General features: G+C 43.5%; 1 non-coding gene and 1 pseudogene across 1 annotated transcript; both read left to right on the top strand.

Moving 5' to 3' along the window:
• Window positions 1-2,114: 2,114 nt before the first annotated feature.
• On the top strand, window positions 2,115-2,244 carry LOC129673796 (small nucleolar RNA SNORA17). Its single transcript, XR_008719725.1, has one exon. It is a non-coding gene; the product is annotated as a small nucleolar RNA SNORA17 (small nucleolar RNA).
• Window positions 2,245-4,090: 1,846 nt separating this feature from the next.
• The window catches only part of LOC129673686 (histone-lysine N-methyltransferase EZH1-like), a 3,008-nt pseudogene continuing 398 nt past the window's right edge, over window positions 4,091-6,700 (top strand).

Below are 6,700 nucleotides of genomic sequence, written 5' to 3'. Positions count from 1 at the left end.
ATATAGAATAAACCCACTAAAATCTGTACATCTAAACAAACTAAGCAAAAGAGAGGACCCTAACTAAAATGTTCAATCACCATCCTGAAAGGCAAAGAGGATGGACATCAGAAGAAAATGAAAATAGGAAACAACCTAGGAACCCACTACAGAGGACCTCTGAAAGCCAGAAGTAAACAGGAAACAATCTTGAAACCTGCCACAGAGGGCCTCTGAATGCTTCTGCAGTATAGACTGTCAAAGCAGATGTTGAGCCTGATGGCCAACTGATGGGCAGAGTGAATGGAATTCTATGTAAGAAGTGGGAAATAGTAAGAGCTGGAGGGGACGGGAACTCCACAAGCAGAGCAACAGAACAAGATAATTTGAACACAGGGAACTTCCCAGAGACTCATACTCCAACCAAGGACTATTCGTGGAGATGACCTGGAACCCCTGCACAGGTGTAGTCCATGGCAGTTCAGTGTCCAAGTGGGTTACATAGTAATGGGAAAAGGGACTGCCTCTGACATAATCTGATTGGCCTGCTCGTTGATCACTTCCCCCTGAGGGAGGTGCAGCCTTACCAGGCCACAGTAGAATACAATGCAGCCACTTTTGATGAGAACTGATAGACTAAGATCAGAAAGAAGAGGAGAACCTCCCCTATCAGTGGACTTGGGGAGTGGCATGCATGCAGAAAGGGGAGGGAGGGTGGGATCTGGAGGGGAGGAGGGAGGGGCTTATGGGGGGATACAAAATGAATAAAGTGTAATTAAAAAAAAAAAACTCAGAAATGAAAAAGGGGACATAACAGACACAGAGGAAATCCAGAGAATGTTAATGGCATACAATAAAAAACTTTACTACATAAAATTAAAAAGTTTAAAAGAAATGGTTAATTTTCTCAATAGATCTCTTTTACCAAAGTCAAATCAAGGACAGATAAGCAATTTAAATCACCTATAGCCCCTAGGTAAAATAGAAGCAGTCCTTTAAAGTCATTCCAGGGCCAGATGGTTTTAGCAAATAATTCTACCAGACTTTCAAAGAACAATGAATGCCAAAACCCCTGAAATTTTTTCATTAAAAAAGATAGTAAAGAAACATTGCCCAATTCATTCTACCAGGCCCAATTACCCTGATATTAAAACCACACAAAGACCCAACAAAGAAAATTACAGAGCAATTTCCCTTGTTACATACATGCCAAAATACTCAGTAAAATACTTGCAAACTGAATCCAAAACCACATCAAAACATTCATACACCAAGATGAAGTAGGCTTCATCCCAGAGATGTAGGAATGGCTCATTATATGAAACTCAATAAATAAAACCCATCATATAAACAAACTAAGGGGAAAAACACATGATCATCTCACTAGTTGCAGAAAAGGCCTCTGAGAAAAAGCAAAACCGTTTCATTAAAAAAAAAAAAATCTCAGAGTGATTAGCAACACAAGGGACATACCTAAACAAGTTAAGGCAGTTGATAGCAAGCCTATAACTAATATTAAATGAGATGCAGATAAATTCAAATCAATTCCATTAAAATCAGAAAAAAAGACATGATGACCACTTATTCCATACCTATTCAATATACTGCTTGAAGTCTTAGCAACAGCGATAACAACTGAAGGAGATCAAGGGGATACAATTTTGAAAGGAAAAAGTCAAAGTATTTTATTTAAAGATAGTATACATAAGTGACCTTGAAAATTCCACTATAAAGCTCTTATATCTTATTAACACTTTCAGCAAATGAACTGAATACAAAATTGGCTCCCAAACTTCAGTAGCCCTCTTATACATACAAATAACAAAGAGACCAAGGAAGAAATCAGAGAAACATGACCTTTCACAATAGCTTCTAATAACATAAAATGTCTTAGGGTAACTGTACCCAAGCAAATGGAATACTTGAATGACAAAAACTTGAAGTCTTTGAAAAAAGAAGGTGGAGAAGATATCAGAAGCTGGAACATGCTCAGTAGGATTAAAACACTGAAAGTGGAGATCCTACCAGACGAATGTACAGATTTAATGCAATAGCCATCAAAAGCCTAACATAATTATTTACAGACCTTGAAAACACAATTCTTGACTTCATATGGAAACCGAAAAAACTTGAAACTTGCCCCTAGGGGCATTGCAGGTGTGGCTGCTGTATCATACATGAGTCAGTAGGTGAAGAGAGGAGAGAGGCTAGGTCTACATTCAGTGTTCTGACCGTGAACATCTGAATAATTGATAGCCTAACATTCCCCGAAAAACATGAGCCTAAGATGCCCACCAATCTGGCTCCCTGCGGGTCTGGACAGTCTCATAGGCAGGAAGTGAGCCAGAGACTAGAAGAACCCCCTCTAAGACTGTGGGCCCGAGCAGAAATGAGCCAGAGACAGACAAGCTTCACATGGGGCCACTTGGGTGGGCTGGGTGAGGAGCAAGCTGAAACAGGCACCAGAGCCGAGCCACAGGCCCATACAGGTAGCTAGCCTGAGATAACCACCGGTCTAGCACCCCGCAGGCCGGTGGAGGCAGACTATGCCTTAGGTGCCTTAATACATGACCAGGGCATAGCACTCCTGAGACCACTCCTGAGATGACTTGGACCCCAGGAAGACCAGCAAATAAGTGGTGGAGAAATGGAACAGAAACAGAAGAATGTAAGCACAATGAAGAGAGGCAGAACTGGAGACATGATGGTAGTGAGAGCAGCCTGATGTGAGTAGCCAGTGATGCCACCTGGGACCAGGGTGGGGTCCTGGTCTGTGCTGCTTCCTGGGACCATGTCTTGGTCCTTGGCCCTGAAGAAGTTGGGGCCTGTTACCACCAAAGATCAGGTGGACATTCCTGGATTGGGTTGTTGCCTCGGAACACATTAATGTCTGAAGGCTGTGCAGAACTAGCTGCCCCCCTCCACTCACTGGGGCATCATGGGATATCTGGCCCAGGGTGCATAAGAGCAGGAGAATTGATCCTGCCCCTATCCAGCTGCAGTTCTCGGGAGAGTAGGCCAGCACGGTGTAGGAATTGTGGGTGATCCAGCCGTGAGGATGTGAGCATGGAGAGCATAGCCCTACCATTTGTCTCACTCATGGTGTGGATTAGGGAGAGATACTCACCTCCCCCTTGCTTCCTGCCCTTGCTCCTTGCCATCTGTGGCGGGTGGGAGACCTGGCCCTGGGGTTGTAGAGCAGTAGAAGTGGCCCAGCCCTTCTCAGCTGCAACACTCAGGAGAAAAGGCATTATAACTCCTCTGGACCGCACAGTACATCTGTGCAGGATTGCAGGTGAGGCAACCCTGAAGGTGTGAGCGCAGGAGACCCAGTCTGGCCTCTTGCCTGCTGTGTGGTGGGTAGGGTGAGGGAGAGGTGACCTCCTCCTTTCCCTCATCCCTTGCCCCCTATTGCAGGCAGAAGAGATGGGAAAATTGGCCATGTCTTTCACCAACTACAGCATTTGAGAGAGTGAGCCCTGCACCTTGCCTGGACAGCAGAGTCCAGTTGGCCTGAGTTTCAGGGCTTGTGAGTGAGTCTGCCCAGAGCTCATGAGAATCGGAAAGTCTTTAGGCTGAGCAGCTCAGATACCATTCAGGCCCAGATCCAGGGCTTTGAATTGGCCCACCACAACAGCTACCCCACCTATGAACTTCTGGAGTAAATGAAGGGGCTGGTGGTCCTACAGATCCAAAACTGGAAGATGTTTATGACACAGGACAACAACAGGATATGTGAGTGAGTTTCCAATATTGAGAGAGTAGCAGAAGCCAGGGGCTTCGTACCAGAACGACTCATTGCAATGAACATTTGCAAGCAAAGAAGTGCGGACAGAAGAGTATACTGTGGTACACACTGTGATATGCTATAGCTTCCAAAATTAGATTTTTTTTCTTTGCAGGGGAGGGAGTTTCAAGGATGAAAGGCTGGTATGAAGGGAAGAAGAGATGAGTGGGATTTTGGTGCTAAAATCCCAATAAAAAGGGGGGGGGAACTTGAGATAGCTAAAAGAATTCAGGCAAAGACACACTATAAAATCCAACATTTCCTGGAGCATTCTATGAGGTAACACGTGCTGTTTGTCACATTTGTTCTTCTGAGTCCAGGAAAATGGATACAGCAAGTCCCCCAACTTCCAAATGCATCACATACTGGAAAGAAAAGTGAAATCTGGGGACTTGCTGCTTTAGTTCAAATGGCTTCAGAGAAAGATGGTAGTGAAGGTACTGTATATGGCAAATTTTGCAAAGGTTCAAGAAAAAAAAAAAGACCCAGATCTTCAACGAAGAATGGAAGAAACTTCATCTCCAGCCTGTTCAGCCAATGAAAACTGAGTGGTCACCCTTTTCTGAAAAAGTGTACCATAGAGAGTATTTTCGAGGTTTTGCCAACCAGAATATGTTGATGAGGTCTCTGAACACTGTTGCATTGGTTCCCATCATGTATTGCTGGTCCCCTTTCCAGCAGAACTTCATGGTGGAAGATTAGACCATTTTGTGCATTATTTCATACATGGGTGAATAGGTGAAAGATGAAATTTTCCTTAAGGAGCTGATTGATAACTATGAGGGCAAAGTCCATGATGACAGAGAGATTATCCCTGGGTCTGTGCTGATCAGTGAAGCTGTTTTTCTGGAATTGGTGGATGTCCTCATCAATATTCAGATGATAAAGAAGATGGGCACAATGACACCTCTGAGAGAAAACAAGATGACAGCCAAGATCTGCCAGCATCAAATAGTAGAAACACATGCTATTGAAAACAACAAAAAGAGTTCCAAGAAACTGTTTCTAAATGTCATCTTCAGTGCCATTGCTTCCATGTTCCCTGAGAATTATGTCCCAGAGAAATGATGGAGTGATACTGAGAGTTAATGGAGATGTCAGACCCCAATACACTTCCCTCTCAATGCATGCTCAATATTGATGACCTCAATGCCAAGTCAGTGCAGCAGGAGCAATCATTGAACTCTTTCCACACCCTATTTTTGCCAATGCTGTTTTAAATACATCCTCTTTCTTTGTCCTTCCATGCTATTTCTAATGTATATAAACACAAGAACAAAGAAATCAAGGTTGAACCAGAACCATGAGGCACAGACTTTTTCCGTTTGCTGGAAGAAGCAGAGGAGTATTCCATGCTCCACAACCCTCCATCTATCTGCTCAGGACACCAGAAAAGGCACCATGTGGTCAGCGCCTCCTTTTCCAAAATGTCATCCTGTACTATATCTGAGACTAAAGAAGGAGACAGTGACAGGGACACTGGCAATGACTGAGTCTCCAGCTCTTCAGGGGTTAACTCTCATTGTCAGATCCCCATAAAACAAAAAGCCAGCCCAGCCCCACCTCAGCTCTGTGTTGTGGAAGCTCTGTCAGAGCCTGTGGAGTGGAATAGAGTTGAAGAATCTCTTTTCCAAGTTATCCATGGTACCTACTTCAACATCTTCTGCTCAATAGCCAGGCTTTTGGGGGAAAAGATATGAAGTTAGGTCTTTCAGTTTGCAGCCAAAGAATCACTTATCCTGAAGCTGCCAACAGATGAGCTCATATGCTCTTCTCAGAAGAAAACCCAGGTTGTGGGCTACACACTGCAGGAAAATTCACCTGAAGAAAGATAACTCTTCTACACACATGTATAACTACCAAACCTGTGACCAGCCAGATCATCCTTGTGACAGCAACTGCCCCTGCATCATGACACAGAATTTCTGTGGTAAGTTCTGCCAGTGAAGCTCAGACTGCCGGAATCGTTTTTCCTGGTTATTGTTATAAGAGTTAGTACAGTACCGTGCAGTGTCCTTGCTGTCTGGCAGTTCTGAAATGTGGACCTGACTTGTGCCTTACCTGTGGGGTCTCAGAATACTGGGACTACAAGATCATGTCTTGCAAAAACTGCAACATCCAGCATTGCCTCAAAAATCATCTGTATTTCTTTATTTATGGATATTAGCCATTAAATAAATGATAACCAACCTACACCCTGTTGCCCCTGAGAAGTTAAGTACAGATAAAGGGACTAGGGGAGACAAAAAAAAAAAAAAAACATCCCTGGGAGAGAGAAATTAAATAAGTTTTATGGTTTGACTTGTGGGAAGATACAGAAATTAGAAAGGGAAGATAGTGCTAACAGAGGGAATGTGGTGAGAGACAGATGGAATTGAGGTGCTTTTGAGGGATGTTATAGAATCCTTTAGTACAGTGTCATCTCCCTAGGAATATGTGAAGGCGATCCTAATGAGCTCTCCTAATACTGGGGATACAGAGTCCTAATTGGCCATTTCTTGTCACTAAATGAGGCTCCCAGTGAGGGACTGGGTTGCATTCAATTGAGCTGTTGTATAGTAGGTTCTGTAGAAATTCCCAAACAGCCTAGGATTTTGCTAGAACAATGGTTGTTCTGCATAAACTGACAGCAGACTCGCATTCTGAGGACAAAACCCACGCAACTCATTGAACAGATGACTTCACTTCTACCTTCTAGTGTTTTTGCTGTGGGAAGGAACTCTGCAGGCTACCAAAAAGGAAACCTAACTACCCACCCAGCCACAAAACATTCTGTCCTGCCTGAAATGTATGCTAGTGCAATGGTGGCACAGAACTGTGGGAGCAGCCAACCAATACATGAGTTGACTTGAGCCTAACTCAGCAAAATAAATGAATGAATGTGTGAATAGATAGATAGATAGATAGATAGATAGATAGATAGATAGATAGATA

This window comes from Psammomys obesus, unplaced genomic scaffold, assembly GCF_907164565.1.
Source record: "Psammomys obesus unplaced genomic scaffold, mPsaObe1.curated_primary_1811, whole genome shotgun sequence".
Lineage (NCBI taxonomy): Eukaryota > Metazoa > Chordata > Mammalia > Rodentia > Muridae > Psammomys > Psammomys obesus.
Note: the sequence above shows the minus strand (reverse complement) of the source record. Positions and strands in the feature narration are given on the sequence as shown.